Source organism: Zingiber officinale, chromosome 10A (genome assembly GCF_018446385.1).
Source record: "Zingiber officinale cultivar Zhangliang chromosome 10A, Zo_v1.1, whole genome shotgun sequence".
Lineage (NCBI taxonomy): Eukaryota > Viridiplantae > Streptophyta > Magnoliopsida > Zingiberales > Zingiberaceae > Zingiber > Zingiber officinale.
The window spans coordinates 8877539-8896911 of record NC_056004.1 but is presented as its reverse complement, the minus strand read 5'-3'; the positions used below and the strand labels follow the sequence as shown (position 1 = coordinate 8896911).

Here is a 19373-nt window from a genome sequence, read left to right as displayed (position 1 = left end):
CTGCTTTTCTGGCTCTGTTAGAATCTCCATTGGTGGGCTCGCCCGTGATCATATTGATATTACCCCGAGCGGCATTACTCCTATTTTCTTCTTGTCGGGTTGTCATGGCTTCAGAAGGAGCCTTCTCCGACACCTGGCTTGTACCGGCCGGGGTAGTCAATGTCTCTTAACGAGGTTCGATCGGGCGATATTGCAATTTAAGCGAGCTTTGCTGCCTGGGGTACTGCTGCCGATAATAATTTTGGCGTTGGTAGCGTTCCTTGTTTGCTCTTTTATTTCTTAAAATAAAACAATCTTTGGTATGATGACTGCTAGTTTTATGATAAGTGCACCATCTTATCGGTGCTTCTGGCTTTATCTCTACATGATGTACTGATTGTGGGTGATATTCTGGATGGCGATGAGGTGGATGAACTGCCCGAGGTCCTCTAGGTGGAGGAACAGGAGTAGGAGCCTTTTCCTTAATCGGAGTAGGAGAAGAAGTAGGGCCCTCTTTTCTGCGGGCAGCTTGAGCTTCCTCAACATTAATAAACTCAGTGGCTCGTTCAATTAAGGAGTCAAAATTAGCAGGAGGATTTCTTACTAGATCTTTAAAGAAATCATTATCATTTAAACCCTGAGAGAAGGCGCTCACTAAGATCTCAGTAGTAGCATTAGGTACATTGATAGCTACCTGATTGAACCTTTTGATGTAGGCTCGAATGGACTCTTTAGATGCTTGCTTAATTGAAAATAGACTCCAAGGAGTCTTATGATACCTCTTGTTGCTAGAAAAGTGATGTAGAAAAACTTTCTTGAAGTCTTTGAATTTTCGGATAGACTTTTCTAGTAGTCTCTTGAACCAGCGTTGTGCGGCTCATCCGAGGGTAGTGAGAAACATCCGACATTTCACCCCATCAGAGAATTGTTGTAATAATGCTACATTCTCAAATTTCAATAAATGATCTTATGGATCTGTGGTTCCAATATACTCGTCGATCTGAAGATTTTGATACCGCTTAGGAAGCGGATCATCCAGTACACTTTGAGAGAATGAGGAGATAACTTTTTCTGGTGAGCTATCACTAGTTATCATTTTAATCTTACGCTTTTCCTTGTCTGGTGCTTCGCCAGAAGATTCTTGGAACATGGGCCTTCGACCCCCTTGCTCCATGGGAGTGCGAAGAAAGGCTCATGGACGTCTTGTCGGAGAAACTACAACTAGAGGAAAATACATATGTTCTTCTTCTTCTGGTTCTTTTCCCTTCTGGTGCTTAGTAGTTGAAATCGCTGGATTATGAGCTGTTGGCAGGGTAGCTTTAGTATGTGCTTGAAGTTGTTGTTGTTGTTGTTGCAGGGCTTTTTGTACATGAGAATTAATGAGGAAATCCAGATCCTCACGGCTAATGGTGAGTAGATTTGATTTTCCGGCCTCTTCCATCTTGTAGTCTCAGATTCAGGTGAAGTTCCCACAGACGGCGCCAAATTTGATCCTGTCTGAGAAGCTTGACAAGACAGAGAGCCGCGAGAAGAAACCTACCGCCGGTAATGCCTATGGAACACTGATCCGAGAAACCCAAAGCAGATCGGGAAGAATAGAATTACCAAATGCCCTCCTTATGTGGAGATCCGATGATGAGAGAGATCCAACCGAAAAGAACCTAGATCCGAAGCTTCCAAGACTTCCTGCGCACAAGAGACCAGCCAACACTATCGTCAGTGACCTAAGACCGGGGTGGGAATCCCTGGCTAGGCCCTCCGACGCTCAAGTTAGTGATATCTCTGGGTGTGGAAGAAAGAAGAAGAAGAAGAAGATGATGAACAGTAGTTGAAAATTAAGGTTATGAGTGTGCACAATGATGTGAACTTACCTAGCCAACAGAGAGGATTCCCCTTTTTATACCACTTCATATGGCCTCCGTAGTCATGAAGTGGACCCCGGTTTGTTAGAGTTTGTTATGAGATGACGTAAGCTGCCTACTTGTGGTAAATGACTTTTAAGGAATCTTTTTTGTACCCCAGATGTACCTTCTTTGTCGTCTAGTACCTGCAAAATAGTCTAAAAACACATTTCCCGCCAAATATATAACACCTGTTATACAATCATATACTGCAAATATCTTCATTAACTATTTTATTTAAAATATTTACTTCTATCATATTTCATAGGTCCTTTTAAAGTGTTTCTATTGTTCCAACTCGGGCCTCCTGTTTTTGCTACATCATAGATAGCCTAATATACCAATGTTCCTTTTATTGGTCGGAGCTGGGCTTAACTAGGTTTGATTAATTATTATTACCTCTCATGAGGCTCATGGGGCAATGCCAGTCCGTGCTCCTTTATGTTTATTATTCTAGCTAGCACTGGGCTATATTTTATCAAGTATGCAATTTTTATCAAGTATCTTTTCAAGGCATTAGTCAGCCCGGCCAATATTGGCTTTCCTTCTCAAAGGCATGTCTCGGTCGATACTGGTCTACTCATTCGGAAGTATATCCCGGCCGATATTGGCCTTCCTCTTTTGAGGTATATCCTAGCTGATCTTAGCCTACCTCCTTAGAGGTATATGCTGATCGATATTGTTCTTCCTCTTCGGGAGTATGTCTCGCTCGATATTGGCCTACCTCCTTTGAGGTATATCCCGGTCGATATTGGCCTACCTCTTTTAAGGTATATGCTGATCGATATTGGCCTACTTCCTTTGAGGTATATCCTGGCCAATATTGGCCTACCTCTTGTGAGGTATATACTAGCTGATCTTAGCCTACCTCCTTAGAGGTATATGCTGATCGATATTGATCTTCCTCTTCGGGAGTATGTCCTGGTCGATATTGGCCTACCTCCTTTGAGGTATATCCTGGTCGATATTGGCCTACCTCTTTTGAGGTATATGCTGATCGATATTGGCCTACTTCATTTGATGTGTATCCCGGTCGATATTGGCCTACCTCCTTAGAGGTATATGCTGATCGATATTGTTCTTCCTCTTCAGGAGTATGTCCTGCTCAATATTGGCCTACCTCCTTTGAGGTATATCCCGACCGATATTGACCTACCTCTTTTGAGGTATATACCGGCCGATATTGTTCTTCCTCTTCGGAAGTATGTCCTACTCGATATTGGCCTACCTCCTTTGAGGTATATCCCGACCGATATTGACCTACCTCTTTTGAGGTATATACCGGCCGATATTGTTCTTCCTCTTCGGAAGTATGTCCTGCTCGATATTGGCCTACCTTCTTTAAGGTATATCTCGGCCGATATTGACCTACCTCCTTTGAGGTATATCCCGATCGATATTGATCTATCTTCTCCTCTTGGTTATCTCCTTTCCCTTTCTTATCGGGGATCCATGAAACCTAACCCATATAATATGCAATGCTATGTACGAGACCAGAAATCTGTTTTGCCGTGGGCATGGTCAGCAGATATCAAAGTAATCCAGGACATGGACATTGGACTGCGGTAAAACATATATTAAAGTACCTGAGAAGGAGTAGAGATTATATACTGGCAGACGATTTGCTCCCTGTGCGTTACACGAAATCAAACTTCCAATCTGATAGGCACATTAGTAAGTCAACCTCGGGGTTTTGTGTTTTCTTTAGGAGGTGAAGCCATAACTATAGAGGAGTGTTAAGCATAAATGCTTTTTCAGACTCCACCATGAAGGTTGAGTATATAGCAGCCTCTGAGGCAGCCATAGAAGATATATGGCTTAGAAACTTCTTGATAGACTTAGATATGATTACTGGTTTGCCCAAAATTATCGTAATTTATTGTGATAATAGTGGTGCAGTAGCAAACTCCAAGAAACCATGAGTCCATAAGGCAAGTAAACACATTGAGCGCAAGTACCACCTAATACGAGATATCGTATAAATGAGGAGAAGTTGTTGTCACCTAGATTCCATCAGATGATAACCTGGAAGATCCTTTCAATAAGGCCTTTAAGGCAAGAGCTTTTGATGGGCATGTTGAGGGATGAGAATCAGATGTATGACAGTGTATATGACAGCATAGTCTTTTAGTATAAGTGGGAGATTGTTAGAGTATATACTAAAAACCTAGCTTTTGTAAACATTTATTTTATGAAATAAGAATCACATTTGGTCAAGTGTATGCATTTATGTAAAATGTAGTTGTCCATTTAATTTATATTGTAGATAACATGGTGTTAGGTGTGACACAGAAGATCATGTTATCAGTACCTTATAAATTTTAAATAGTAACTCACGACCAAAATGGAAATGGACAAATCATTGGAATGATCGTAGTGTAATTTGGTATTAGTTTATCTTAACTATAAAATTATACTACTACACTTAGAGTGTATTGAGTAGGACCATTTGAGGTTGTTCTTTTTATATTGATAGCATAAAAGAAAAGAACCTCAGTTATTATGGAAGTATTTACTCTTAATCCCGATATAACAACAAGAACGTATACTTAGTATTTATTTCTTTGACTTATCAATAGGTGAGATTTAGCTCGTTAAATCAATAGGCCCGATAGATTGGGAAATAATATTATTTATATGGTGTGTTGTTGGTTATAGAAGAAAACTGTGTCCCAGTAATCTAGGTTGATGATGTCCCCAAGATGAGCTCATAAGGATTGTCATGTAAATCCTGCAGGTGGACTTAGTCCGACACCACAATGAATTGAGTGGTACTATTCTTATAGTTAGATATTAATTAAGTGAGTGTCAGTAACTCATTTAATTAATGGACATTCGATATCTTAAACACAGGGAGATTAACACACTCATGATAAGAAGGAGCCCAAAATGTAATTTGGGATTGGTGCGGTAGTTCAATAGTAGCTCTTTAGTGGTATAAGTTATTATTGATGAACTTGAGTTGGGTGTTCGGGGTGAACACGGGAAGCTCAAGTTCATCGGGAGACCAAAATTAATTTCTCCTCTCGGTCCCTATTGTAGCCTCTTATATACAGCCTTATACCCACCTAAAAGCCTAGCCTCTTAGCCCTTGCTCGGGGCCAGCCCTTATCCTTGCTTGGAGCCCAAGAAAGGGGTCAGCCAAGCCAAGCTTGGAGCTTGAGCAAGGGCCGGCCATGCCTTGCTTGGTGCCCAAGCAAGGGGCTGACCAAGTATGAAAGGACAGGGAATTTTATTAAAAATAAAATTTTGATAAAATCTTTCCTTTTATGTTTTTATCCATATGATTTTAAAAGAGACTTTTAAATTTTAAAATATTTCCTTTTATAGATTTTTTACAAAGGATTAAAAGAGAGATTAGATATCTTTTCTTATTTGTAGTTATCTATAATGTGAAAGAAAGATTTTAATTTTTGTCAAAACTTTCCTTTTTTGTAAACCATGATATAAAAGGAGTTTTATTTTAAAAATCTTATCTTTTATAGATATCCATAAAAAGATTTAAAAGAGAGAGATTTTAATTTATAAAACATTCCTTTTATAGCTAACCACAAAAGGGATGTTTAAAAGAGATATTTTAATTTTTGTTTAAAATCTTTCCTTGTTTGGTTTTACAAGAGGTGGCTGGCCATATAGAGTAATTAAAGGAAGTTTTATTTTTGTTATAAAACTTTCCTTGTTTGGATTCACCAAGGATTATAAAAGAGAGGGGGAGGGTGCCTTCATAAGACACTACCCTCTTCTATTGTTCCTCTATCTTTTCCTTTGGTGGCCGATCCTCTCCCTTTCTCTCTTCTCCTTTGTTTTCCACTTTGTGGCCAGCGGCATCTATTCCTCTAGGAGTCTTGGTGGCCGGTTACTAGGAGGAGAAGAAGAAGAGAAAGGAGGCTCTCTTGTCCTGATCCCTTTGGTGGCCGAAGCTTGGAGAAAGAGATGAAGGCTTAAGTGGATTTCTTCTTGGTAGATCATCGCCCACATGACGTTCAAGAGAAGGAGAGGAATATAATAGAAGATCAAGAGTTTTTTTGTTTACAAAGAAAAGTATAACTAGTTGTCTTATTCCGCATCATACTAGTTTTTCTTTGTATGAATTTTGAAATACCAAACACAAGAGGCTAACGATTTTAGGAAATCAATTTTATGTTTCAATTTTTGTATTTCTTTTGTTTTTTGAATTTGTGATTCGATTGTGCTTAATGGTTAAACCTAGGGTTACTATAAGAAGATTAAATATTAAATTTCATTGAAAAACTTTGTCTAGGAAGTGTGTTAACGATCCACAAGTGTACGGATACGTCGTCAGTAATAAAGAAAGATATCGTATATACAGAGACTGGTATAAGCACTAAAGATATCTCAACACGAATTGATTCATGAAAACTAGTGCAACTATGAAAAGTGAAGAATAGAAATAAAAGAATAGAAACAAGAATAAGGGCTATGATAATGGATGTTCTAGGAGTTTCAGTTTCTTTGTAATGTTATTCAATGTAAGTGATTTACCAAATCTTATTCCTTAATTATCCATCATTTGTAGAAGGTTGCCGGTTCTCTCTTGAAATAGACAACCGACCTAGGACTAAAACAATACCTAAATGTGATCAATTAGGAATGATTCTTATGTTGACCTTACATGGGCTTGCTTGTCACGTGCGTTCCTCGAAAAATCAACATACAAATTCATTACTTCTCAACCTCATCAAGATATGAAAGATTAATGCATCCAATCTATCCTACCCCCTTAAATGATCTTGTTTCACCCTCAAGATCATCCCTCAATCATCCTTACACGGGCTTATCTATCATGAACGCCCCTTGGATAATCGAGTGAGGAATCACCTCTACAAGATCCAAAAGATATCCAAACATTCAATCAAGTATGGTAATTAAGCCCAATAACAACAATCCACACGAGACCAAATAGATACAAACAAGACAAAATCATAGAAATAGGAAGTTGGCAAATTCACAAGAGTTTACATCAAAATCACATTACAAATAATTCCACCATCCTAGAACAAAGAGATCTAATCCATAGAACATGGAAAGAGATCCAAAAATAATAACATTACCAGCATCTTGATCCTAAAACCCAAGAAGATAAAGGGAAGAAAAGCTTATCTACGATGTAGAACTGTCTTCAAATCCAATCCTCATTCTCAGAGTCGATTCGTTGAAGATCCGCCCTTATATCGCTGGAAAATCCCTCTAGGAAGATGAGGAATCACCCCAATCTTGCCTTCTCCCAAAAGGGAGAACTCCCCCATGAATTTGTGAAAGATATAGAGGGGATAATTCAGGCGCCACACGGTCCCGAGACCAGGCCGTGTGTGAGACATGGCCTACCTAACTCCCCTCTCTGCCAGGGTGACATGGCCATGTGAAGCTTACACGGTCGTGGCACGCTCAGCCACTGCCCCCTTGCACGGTCATGTAGATCTACACGGCCTGCTCTGCCTCCGACCCTGGAACTTTTGCACGGCTGTGTCTAGGACACGACCAAGGATTCCTTGGTCTATGGAAATGTTGCACGGCCATGTGACACACACGGCCATGCACTACTTTGGCTCTGGAAGGATGGCACGGCCGTGTGGTCCACACAGCCAAGGTCTTCTTCATCTCTAGAGATGTGACACAGCCATTTCATGGACATGTGGTTCTCACACACCCCTTGCATGGCCCTTGTACACCCCTTGTCATGGCCCTTGCACACCCCTTGTCATGGCCCTTGCACACCCCTTGTCATGGACCTTGTCATAGCTCTAAATGACTATGTTTCCTTTGAGCATCTTTTATACCATCAAGATGGGGTTTTCTCTAGTTAAAGTCTTCATCAAAGTTTTAGATCCTGAAGTTATCTATAAATCGATATAAAGAACAGCCCAAAAATTCAATCGAGCACAAAGTTATGACCATTTTACTTTTTGTTTGAAGTGTTGAAAGTTCCACACGGCCTTCCCACGGCCGTGTGACATTCACACGGCCTTCACATGGCCGTGTGACATTCACACGACCTCAACACACCCCCAACACGGCCCCATATGGCCATGTGGTCTCAACACGGCAAGAATCTACTAGGACTTAATTTTTACATGCCCGTGACACTCTGGAAGCTCTATACTTCATTTAAGCTCCATTTTTTCTCCAAATCACGTCCTATCAATCAAAACAAGCAAAGAGCAGACCTCTGAACAAAATATAATGGAAGTATGACATTATAAAGAAATAGGGTGCAATAAACATAGATTATGCTAATGAAATACAAGTAGATGTGTGTCAAGACATGCATAAAACTGTATATAATCTGCACACATCACACCCCAGACTTAAACTTTTGCTTGTCCTCAAGCAAAACCTGCAATCTAGATTCATGTGGTTAAATAGTACATCATAATCTCTAGAAAGTCAATATAATCCTATCAAATGATTTCATTGGTGAGCAAGATACAAAAGTAGTTTGAGTATGACCTAAATAGTAGTCCTCCGTGCTCAGTGCGGAAGTGGCGTATATTTATCAAGTCTCAATCCCTAAGCCTAGTCAAGTCGTCATAAAATTGTGTTCCTTATGCTTCTGGCAATAGGCACTTACCTGCCACACACAAGGTTCATTCCCCACAAAAATGCTATGCATCGTCTACACAAGGTCTCAAAGGAATACTCAGTATCAAGAGAAACATAGCATTCATTTCCCCAGTAACCTAACTCGGTCTCAAAGGAGTGAATTACTAGTTTTCACTCAGATAACAATTTTTTTATCCCTTATTTTTTTTCCTTTGAATGTTTTCAAAGTATCAAAATTGAACAAACTTTCAATTTTTTTCTTGGGATTGATTTTTCCAAATGAGCTTACATGATCTGAGTTTATCCAGTAACCAAAATGTAGTTGAGAGGTCACCATAGAGGCACAAGTATTAGTCCAAATCTATGAATCATGACTATTTTAGGGTTATCAACCATAAAAAATAAGCATAGTGTATAGAGATCCTAAAACAAGGCCAATACTTAAACTCTTATAGTAAAAATATTGCTTAATTCATGCTATCATAGAGAGAAAAAGATAGATCACTAAACATAATAGCACCACAAGTAATCAATAAACCACATGGAATCTAGAATAAACGTGCTATTATTTTACAATAAGGATAAATAATCATGATGTGATGAATGATGCAACTAGCAAATTTTATTAGGCAAAAAGAAATGAACAAACTAAACCAAATGCATCTAATGCATCACCCCAGACATAAACTTTTCATTGTTTCAATGAAAACTAAAAACAATGTGGAGGAGATTTAAAGTAAGAGAAGTTACCAAATGATACGTGCCAAATATCCATGTCATGAACTTCTCTATCATGTAGTTGCCCTCCTCCTAATCTTTGAATCCTATAATAGAAGATTGACAACAAAAATTAAGTAGAGGATACATGTTTATTATAAAGAAAGAACTAAAAACATAAAAGAAAACAAGAAAAATGAACTTGGGTTGCCTCCCAAGAACCGCTTGTTTAAGGTCATTAGCTCGACCACCTCAGTAGACTCATCTAAATCTCGCTCTTGGAGGGGTAAGATATTTCAACACCCTCCTACCGAGGGCTCTTATTATGGAGGGAGCTTCCAATATAGGAATTACAAAATGAAGTATTGCTCTCTCTATCTTCGTCTTCTTTGAAGTTCCCTCAGGTGGTCGAAGACGGTTCAGTGTGAGCTTCTAATTATTAGCCCAAGTGAAATCTGCACATGCAAAGAAAATACAAATCTTCCAAAAATATATTAGATAAGATAGAGCCATAACCATATTAAGATAAGTAGAATAAGAAATAAACAGTGAATCACATCCAACAAAGTCAATGATAGGTACCTTTATAAAATTTTCCAAAAGATCATAAGAAATACTAACCTTACTTTGCTGAGAGATACTTCAAATATCTAAACATGCAGATGTGATTTCCTCTTAATCAAATAATGGTTCTAGCTCTGGCTTAGGTGTTGATGATACCAATGATGGTGATTCTTGAGACTCTGCAAGTTCTGCAAAAGTCCCTACACATTGTTCCAAAACATGATCAATTCTTACAACCTCTAAGGGTTTTGTGGACAAAGTGTTAGTTTGTATACTAAAAGTCTATCTTTTGTAAACATTTATTTTGAAATAATGAACCACATTGGTCAAAAATGTCTACATTTGTAGTTGTTCAATTAATTTATATTGTAGATAACATGGTGTATGGTGTCACACATAGAAGATTATGTTATTGGATCTTTATAAATTATAAACAGTAGCTCATGACTGAGATGGAAAGGAACAAACCATTGGAGTAGTCGTAGTGTAATTAAGTATTAGTTTATTTTTACTAATAAATTACACTAGTACACTCTGAGTGTATTGAGTAGGACCATTTAAGGCAAGTTCTTTTATACTGACTTAATAAAAAAATAAGACCTTAGTTATTATAGAAGTGTGTGCTCTTAATCCTAATATAATAACAAGCACATATATTTAGTATTTATTTCTTTAACTTATCAAAGGGTGAGATTTAGTTCGATAAATCAATAGGCCCAATAAGTTGGGAAATAATATTACTTATAGTGTGTGTTGTTGATTATAGAAGGAAACTATGTCCTAGTAATCTAGGTTGATAATGTCCCCAAGAGGAGCTCATAAAGATTGTCATGTTAAACATTGCAGGTGGACTTAGTCCGACACGACAATAAGGTTGAGTGGTACTACTCTTGGATTAAGAAATTATTTAAAGTGAGTTGTCAGTAACTCATTTAAATTAGTGGACATTCGACATCTTAAACACAAGGAGACTAACACACTCATGGTAAGAAGGAGCCCATAATGTAATTTAGAATTGGTGCGGTAGTGTAATAATAACTCTCTAGTGGAATGAGTTATTATTGATGAACTTGAGTTGTGTGTTCAGAGCGAACACGGGATACTCAAGCACATCAGGAGACCAAAACTAATTTTTCCTCTAGGACCCTGTCGTAGCCTCATTAATGCCTCATATCTACCCATGAAAAGCCAATCTTGGTGTCCAATAGGGGGTCGGCCCAAGGCTTGGTGACCAAGCCAAGGGCCGACCACTATCTTCTCTAAGGGGGCCGGCCACAAGTTTTTTGAAGGTGGCCGACCACATAATTCAAAGTATGAGGGGTGTTTTGAATTTTTAAAATCTTCTCTTTGTAGATATCTACAAGTTTTAAAAAAGAGATTTTAAATTATAAAACTTTCCTTATTTGAATTAGGCCACATGGTTTAGAAGAAAGTTTAAAAGTTTTAAAACTTTCCTTTTTTAACCATCCTCATGGTTTTTAAAAAGGGAGTTTTAAATTTGAAACTTTCCTTTTTTGTAACCATGTTAAAAAAGGAAATTTTAAATGAGAAGTTTTAAATTTTAAAACTTGTATTAAAATAAAGAAAACTTTCCTTTTTTAAACATCCACATTAGGAGATTAAAAGAGAGCTTGTAAAATTTTATAAGAGCTTTCCTTCTTTGCTTATAAAATTTTTACAAAATTTTTTCCTTCCTCTTAGGGCCGGCCACCCTTGCTTGGTGCCCAAGCAAGGGGCCGACCAATTATATCAATCAAAGAGGAGAAAAAGGAATTAAAAAGGAGGAAAGGAAAAATAAGAGGAAAATTTTAATTTTTTGTAAAAATCTTTCCTTGTATGCCTTGGGCAAGTATTATAAAACAAGGGGAGGAGAGACCTCATGATGTATCAATTCTTATTCTCTTGCTTGTGCTTTCTATTGTGGCCGGCCTTCTCCCTTTCCCTTTCCTCTTGCTCTCTTTTGTTCCTTGGTGGTGGTGGTGGCCGAAACTTAGAGAAGGAGGAGGAGCCTTTATGGTGGTGTTCATTTTGGAGGATTGTCGCCCACACAACGTCCAAGAGGAGGCGAGGTATACGACAGAAGATCAAGAGGCCGTTGTATACAAAGAAAGGTATAACTAGTTATTATTTTCCACATCATGCTAGTTTTTCTTTGTATGAATTCCAAACACAAGAGTTATATGATTCTAGATTTTTGAATTTGTAATTCGAAGTTGTGTTTCTTTTATTTTATTTTGATCTTGTGATTCGATTGTTCTTTTTGGTTAAACCTAATGTTATTTTAGGAAAATAAATATTGAATTTCATTAAGAGGATTTGTCAAGGCAGTGGTGGATGATCCCATACCCAAGAAGGCCATGTGCCTCGCCATGTTTGACCTGGGAGCCGATTTCTAAAATAAATATTTAATTAAATTTGTAACATAGGGAGATTTGGATCAATAGTGTTAAGTTCCGCTTACGATCCAAGTCTAAACCTCTAAGAATAGATAAGTTAAATTTAGAATCAATAATGTTAAGTTTCATTTGCGATTCCTAATTTAATTTCTAAAGAACACAATTGGTTGTTAGGAAAGGTTCGACACTTGTACAAAATTGTTGTACAGTGGAACCAGTACGATCTTTCTAGGACAAACCAACACAAAGGTGGTGATCTTTGAGATGCTACTTCCACAACACATCTCCTTACATATTCTTTCATATCATCATCATCAACACATACATCAAAAAATAAACCAACATCATAATCCACAATAGGAGAAACAATAACAAGAGGACCAATAACTTCACTTGCAGTTTTAAGTTGATCTACCACATCACATTGATCATCAGAAAATTCAATGTCACTATAACACCCAATAAAATTTGGAGGTAGATCTGAAAACTTATTTACAACTGCATTATCAATAAAATCCTCATCTGAAGAGTCCTCATCTTCATATAGATTTAAAAATCTGCACTCAACCATATTAGTGTCACAGGATTTGCCGAAGTCTTTATTTTCATTGACCCTCACTAACCTTTCTGGAAAAGGAACCCTTAGTGAAGGTCTTGGGAAAGATTGAATTTCCTTTTTCCCAAATTCCCTGTGAGCTTTTGGAGGAGGTCCAACTTGCTTATCTAATGTAGGTGTGATCAATTGTTGAGGGAAAGGTACTTGTGGCCTTTGGGAACTTCCTGGAGAAATGGAACTAAGTTCTTGTGATCTTCTATTATTCTTCTCCTCAATTTTAAACATGTCCTTCTACAGAAGTTCTTCATGATTTTTTTCAACTCTCAACCGAACATCACCACACTTTTCACCATATCTTGTCTACGAAGGAGGGGGATCTTCTTTAAACCATTTTGAAACAATACATTAAATTTTTACCCCCAAATGTTTGAACTCTCCATTCTGTGACTTGTGATTTTCAAAACTCATAGATAGTTGAGTTACTATTTGTTTGATAGGCTCTATAGCATTTATGGCTTTCACTTCTTGATGTTTGAAGGAGATTTCATCCAACTCATGTTCGACCATTCATGGAGGTTCAATGTCACTTGATCAATTAACATATATGCTTCATCTACACTTTTGTCCATAAAAGAACCACCAACTGATGAATCCAATAAACTCTTATCTGAGAAAGAAATCCCCCCATAGAGTATGTGAAAATCAACCATTTTTCAAAACCATGATGAGGGTATTGTGTTTGAAGACTCTTGAATTTATCCCATGCTTCAAATAATGATTCTCTATATGCCTGAGCAAAATTTGTTATGCAATTCCTCATATACACTGTTCTGCTTGGAGGAAAAAAATGATTCTGAAATTGCTTCTCCAATTGTTCCCAACTTGTGATGCTTTGAGGATGGAGAGAATATAACCAAGTCCTTGCTTTATCCTTGATACTAAAAGGAAATGCCATCAATTGAACTGCATCTGCCGACACTCCTTCACATTTCACCATAGCACAAATCTCTAAAAATGTTTCAAGATGCAGATAAGGACTTCCTGATACTTCTCCTCCAAATTTGTGACCTTGTAACATGGAAATTAACTTTGGGTCTAGTTAGAAACTTTCTGCTTCAATTTGAGGTTGCACAATGGGAGATAAAAATATTGCAGAAAAGGGTGTAGAAAAATATCTCATAGGCCTGCTTAACATGTTAGAGCTCATGAATATTCAAGAAAAAATTATTAGAAGTTGAAGAATCAAAGACAAGAAATAAAATGCAATATGAAAAGAAAGAAAGAAGATGCAGAATTTATATTGCAAGAAAGAAAGTGTATAATGAAAATAAGAAAGGAAAGATAAGAGGAAAGAGAAAAATATCTAGAATAACTCATATGATAATCAATTAATGTGTTTTTGTTATTCTTACTACCTTTACAAAGTTTGATCTTTTCATACACAAGAACAATATTGCAAGATATGTTTACAAAAGAAAAGTAGAGAAATATTTAAATCAAAAGAAAAACAGAGAAAAGCTAGACAAGAATGCTAGAAATCAATAATGCAGAATTAGAATTGCAACAAAATAAATTGTCAAGAAGTAGAAAGATATGCAAGATGAAAATAGAATTCTAAAGATTAGTTACAACTATGCTATTGAAAAGAAAAGAAATGTTATATTTAGTCTAACTCAATTGATAATCTCTAATGTTATAGCGCAGTCCCCGGCAAGGCGCCAAAAACTTGTTAATGATCCGCAAGTGTACGGATACGTCATCAGTAATAAAGAAAGAAATCGTATCCATAGGGACTGGTATAAGCACTAAAGATATCTCAACAGGAATTAGCTAAACAACTAATCAATTGATTCATGAAAACTAGTGCAACTATGAAAAGTGAAGAATAGAAATAAAAGAATAGAAATAAGAATAAGGGCTATGATAAGGGATGTTCGAGGAGTTTCGATTTCTTTGTAATGTTATTCAATGTAAGTGATCTACCAAATCTTAATCCTCAATTGTCCATCATTTATAGAAGGTTGTCGGTTCTCCTGTGTAATAAACAACCGACCTAGAATTGAAATCTATACCTAAATGTGATCAATTAGGAATGATTCCTATGTTGTTCTTACACGGGCTTGCCTGTCACGTGCATCCCTCGGAAAATCAACATAGAAATTCATTACTTCTCAACCTCATCAAGATATGAAAGATTAATGCATCCAATCTATCCTACCCCATTAAATGATTTTGTTTCACCCTCAAGATCATCCCTCAATCGTCCTTACACGGGCTTGTCTATCACGAACGTCCCTCGGATAATCGAGTGAGGAATCACCTCTTCAAGATCCACAAGATACTCAAACATTCGATCAAGTATGGTAATTAAGCTCAATCACAACAATCCACACAAGATTAAATAGGTATAAATAGGACAAAATCATAAAAATAGGAAATTGGCAAATCCATAAGAATTTACATCAAAATCACATTACAAATACATCCTCCATCCTAGAACAAAGAGATCTAATCCATAGAACAAGGAAAGAGATCCAAAAATAAGAAGATTACCAGCATCTTGATGAAGAACTATCTTCGGATCCAATCCTCATTCCCGGAGTTGATTAGTTTAAGATCCTCCCTTAGATCGCCGGAAAATCCTTCCAAGAAGACGAGGAATCACCCCAATCTTGCCTTCTCCCAAAAGGGAGAATGTTGGTTAGTTCTAGGAAAATTGTACCGGTTCCACTGTACAAAAATTTTGTACAAGTGTCAAACCTTTCCTTAAATAACCAATTGTGTTCTTTAGAAGTTAAATTAGGAATCGCAGACGGAACTTAACATCATTGAATCCAAATTTAACTTATCTGTTCTTAATGGTTTTGATTTGAATCGCAAGCGAAACTTAACACTATTGATTCAAATCCACCTATGTTATTAATTCCATTAAATATTAATTTCCAAAATTGGCTTCCAGGACTGCATGGTGAGCCACATGGCCTTCTTGGAAATGGGAGCAACCACCACCACATAGACAAAGCCTTTTGAGGATAGTTAATATTTAATTTCCTTAAATAACTCTAGATTAACCAAAAAGAACAATCGAATCACAAATTCAAAAAATAAAAGAGAAGAAACACAACTTCGAAATAAATCCAAAAACTCTAGAATCATATGCCTCTTGTGTTTGGTATTTCAAAAAATAACTATACAAAGAAAACTAGTATGATGCGGAAAACAATTACTAATTATACCTTTCTTTGTAAGCAAAGAACCTCTTGATCTTCTACCGTATTCCTCTTCTTATCTCAGACGTTGTGTGGGCAACGATCTACCGAGATGAGAAACCACCTAAGCCACCTTCTTCTCCAAGCAAGATTCGGCCACCACAATTCTCCAAGAGAAGTAGAGGTTCAGCCACAACCACCAAACTCCAAGGGATGCTAGAAACAAAACATTCTTTCTCTCCTTCTTCTCCTAGCTAGAACCGGCCACCATGGACTTCTCTTGTGTTGATGCCGCCGGCCACAAAGGAGGAAGAGAAGAGAAGAAGAAGAGAAGACCCTAGGGCCGGCCACACCAAGGAGGAAAAGAGAGGAAGAAAAGAATAGAGTCGTTAGCCATGAAGGCACCTCTACCCTCTCTTTTATAATCCTTGGTCTTGGCAAAAAAGGAAATTTAAATAAAAAACTTCCTTAATTTTTTTTCCATGAAAAGGAAAATTTATTTAATTAAAAATAATTTTCTCTTCTCACATTACATGGCCGACCACATTAAAGCTACAAACAAGGAGAGTTTTAATTAATTAAAACTTCCTAATTTGTCTCCGGAAATTTATAAAAATTTCTCCAATAATTTTTCCCTTCATGGTGGTTTGTAAAAAGGAAATTTTAGAAATTAAAATCTTTCTTTTAAACATGTTGATAAAAAGAAAATTATATTTAAAAATTAAAATCTCTTTTAATCTACAAATAATGAAAGATATCAAATCTTTTCTTAATCTTTTGTAGAAGCTTTATAAAAGAAATATTTAATTTTTAAACTCTCTTTTAAATCATGAACATGGTTAAAAAAGGAAATTTTTTTCGAAATTAAAATATACCTTTCAATCTACAAATAAGGAAAGATCTCAAATCTTTTCTTAATATTTTGTAAAAAGCTATAAAAGGAAAGATTTAAATTTCAAACTCTCTTTCAAAACCATGATATCCACATAAGAAATAATTTTAATAAAAATCTATTTTTAATATGATGTGGTTGGCCACCTAAGCTTGGGCTCCAAGCAATTGGCCAGCCACCTTAAGGCTCAACCTTTAGGCTTGGCCGGCCCTAAGCTTGAGCTTCAAGCTTGGCTTGGCCGGCCCCTATAGGTTGGGTAAGAAGTGGGTATGTGGTGGGTATAAATCTCTATATACAAGAGGCTACGATAGGGACCGAGAGGAGGAATTGGTTTTGGTCTCTCGATGAAATTAAGCTTCCCGTGTTCACCCCGAACACACAACTTAATTTCATCAATAATAATTCATTCCACTAAAGAACTATTATTGAACTACCGCACCAATCCCAAATTACATTTTGGGCTCATTCTTATTATGAGTGTGTTAATCTCCCTGTGTTTAAGATGTCGAATGTCCACTAATTAAATGAGTTACTGACAACTCAATTAATATCTTAGTTACAAGAGTAGTACCACTCAACCTTATCGTCATGTCGGACTAAGTCCACCTGCAGGGTTTAATATGACAATCCTTATGAGCTCCTCTTGGGGACATTATCAACCTAGATCACTAGGACATAGTTTCCTACTATAATCAACAACACACACTATAATTGATATCATTTCCAACTTATCATGCTTATTGATTTATCGAACCAAATCTCACCCATTGATAAATTAAAGAAATAAATATCAAATATATGTGCTTGTTATTATATTAGGATTAAGAGCACACACTTTCATAATAACTGAGGTCTTTGTTTCTTTATAAAGTCAGTATAAAAAGAAACAACCTCTAATGGTCCTACTCAATACACTTTAAGTGTACTAGTGTAATTATATAGTTAAGATAAACTAATACCTAATTACACTACGACCTTCCAATGGTTTGTTCCTTTCCATCTTGGTCATGAGCTACTATTTTTAATTTATAAAGAACCGATAACACGATCTTCTGTGTGTGACACCACACACTATGTTATCTACAATATAAATTAATTGAACATCTACATTTGGTATATATAAATGTAGACACTTGACCAATGTGATTTTTATAAATGTTTATACAAAAGCTAGGCTTTTATTATACACTCCAATAATCTCATCCACTATAAACCGCCGCACACTTCCTTGTTGTCCATCCCATTACTCTTCCCATCACAAGCTCTTGCTTTAAGGGCCTTAATGAAAAGATCTCATAGGTTATCTGTCACGCCCCGAGGGAGTCCCTGTCCGAAGAAATTTCAGCAGCACCTCCCATGTACGGGTGACAATTTGAAGCATTTCTACAGATACAATATACATCAGCCACATGCGGCTGGAATATACACACAACCACACAGTTTATATCATCAGCCCACTCGGCTGGTACAAAATAAACAATCACACAGTTATATATATATTTAACAGCCTACTCGGCTGTACTAAAACCAAAAACATAGCGGAAAAAGACAACACATACAACCCAAAATGAAAACTGCTAGCTGGCTAGGCTTACACAACACAACAATATAACAACTCCAGGAACAAAATCGGTATACAACGCTAAATACACGAATTATAAATATCGAAGTAAAAATACACCAAAAGCGTAGACATGTCTTCTGATGTGATGTGGGGACCGACAGCCAGGATACTCCAAGCGTCTCCATAAACAACCTAGTACCTGAAAAGATAGTGTCCACGGGGGTGAGTTCAACAACTCAACAGATACCTAGTTGACATGTATAGTAAATTATAACAAATAATAATAACTATGGAGTACAGTCTCCTGAACAAAAGAAGGTAATGCATAATAGAAAAGACTGAAGAGTACTATGCTCACTAGGGCCACCAATCAGAATAGTCAGGTCGTCAAACCGAAAGTGTCATAAATCCTGTATGCATGTCAAACATATGCATCCATCCAAATGCAGCATATAAGTGCAGCAAACACAAGCAATAAATGCATAAAGGCGTATGATGCCAATGATACGTCCTGGTCACCCCTGACGCCAGTAAGTCATCTCACACATAATGGAGGGACCGAGTGGGTAGGGCTGTGACAACCGTGCACTCTGACATCACTGCTCATGATGAGTGACCGAGTGGACGGGATGCTGTCGGAGTACTCCTGTCCTCTGACCCCAAATCGTAAATGGGGGAGCTTAATGCTCTCATCTCCCGGTACACAATGACGGGGAGGTATCTCTGCCGGCTACCACGCTAAGTCACCTGACCAACGGAGCCAAACAGAGTCCACCATCTGCCGGCTACCACGCTGCTACACTAAATGCCAGCGGAGCCAAACAGAGCGGAACTGTCTGCCGGCTACCACGCTGTGTCACCTGATCAACGGAGCCAAACAGCAGAACCGCCACACACCTGCCTGATATACCACTAATCCATGAGTGGTGGTGTGTGCAGTACATGTAACTGGCGATGTGCTCAACCATAGAGGAGCCGACAATCGCGCAGCATGCAATCATGATGCATGACACTAAGAATAGCAATAAACTGAT

The 19373-nt window shown here is 37.4% G+C and overlaps 1 non-coding gene across 1 annotated transcript; it reads left to right on the top strand.

The window, feature by feature from the left end:
• The first annotated feature begins 13390 nt into the window (after positions 1 to 13390).
• Positions 13391 to 13496, top strand: LOC122028305. Its single transcript, XR_006124711.1, has one exon. It is a non-coding gene; the product is annotated as a small nucleolar RNA R71 (small nucleolar RNA).
• Positions 13497 to 19373: the final 5877 nt, after the last annotated feature.